The following is a 1353-nucleotide window of genomic DNA, read 5'->3' as shown; positions in this document are numbered from 1 at the left end:
TTGATAGTGAATGCAGGTAAACTGAAGTCCCTGACAACTTCAGTCTTTTTTCCATTTATCGTAATGTTGCTGATTGGTCCAGTTGTGAAGATTTTTGTTTTCTTTATGTTGAAGTGTATTCCATACTCAAGGCTGTGGTCTTTGATGTTCATCAGCAAGTGCTTCAAGTCATCTTCACTTTCAACAAGCAAGGTTGTGTCGTCTGCATATCATAGGTTGTTAATGAGTCTTTCTCCAATCCCAATACTGGTTCCTTTTCATATAATCCAGTTTCTCAGATTATTTGTTCAGCATACAGATTGAATAAGTATGGTGAGAGGATGCAACCCTGACGTATACCCTTTCTGATTTTAAACCATTCAGTATCCCCTTGTTCTGTTTGAATGACAGCCTCCTGGTTTATGTACAGGTTCTTCGTGAGCACAATCAAGTGTTCTGGAATTCCCATACTTCACAACATTATCCATAATTTGTTATGATCCACATGGTTGAATGCCTTCGTATGGTCAATAAAACACCGGTGGTGAACATCTTTTTGGTTTTGGCTCTGTGTGCCTAACCGCAGATTCCATCAGTGCATGACCTCCCTGCTGATACTGCCCCCTCCCACGTGGCATCCCTGAGGGCAGGGTGGGCAGTGGGTGGGCAGGCACTGTGGGGCTCCCCCTCCCGAATAGGATGGGCTGCCTGTGGAGTTCGGAGGTGAGAATGTGATTGAGACTGGCAAGCCACCAGAAGGGGTTAAAGGACATGTCCTGTGGTGGGGTGCCTCAGACTGAGAGTCTGAGGGATCAAGGCTTTTCTACACCCTGCGGGCTGTTTGCTGTGAGGATGCAGTAATTCTACTAATTGTCCAGGGGCCCCTGGCATGGTAGCTCTACACTTCAGCCACTCCTTTGCTGTGGACCCTCACTGTCTTTGCATCCTCGGGTTTAATTTCTGAAAGGCAAGGCTCAGGAGGCAGGAAGGTTTGGGAAAGAGATGAATGGAAGCGGGGAACCCAGGGAGGAAATGGGAAGAGTTCTGTTACATTGAGGGCATTGCAACCAATGTCACAAAAGAAAATGTGTATACATTTTTAAATGTAAAATGGATTTGCTCTATAAACTTTTCACCCAAAGTACGGTTAAAAAACAAAACTCTACTTGACAGCTGAGGGACTGCAGCCCACCCAGAGAGGAGGAACTGTCCCCGGGCCACCCAGCCAGTCCCTCTTTGGGTTGGGTAGTATTAGCTGATAAGCCTCCCTGGGAAGGTAACAAAGGTCTGTGGGCTTTCAAGTCAGAGCCGCATTCTGATCCTCACTTTGCCACTTACCAGCTGTGACACCTCTGGGCCAGTGTCCTAACCTCT

The sequence above is a fragment of the Orycteropus afer genome, unplaced genomic scaffold (genome assembly GCF_000298275.1).
Source record: "Orycteropus afer afer isolate SDZICR_OR568_19922 unplaced genomic scaffold, OryAfe1.0 scaffold00460, whole genome shotgun sequence".
Taxonomy (NCBI): Eukaryota; Metazoa; Chordata; class Mammalia; order Tubulidentata; family Orycteropodidae; genus Orycteropus; species Orycteropus afer.
The sequence above is the reverse complement of the archived record's forward strand: the minus strand, read 5'-3'. Positions refer to the sequence as shown.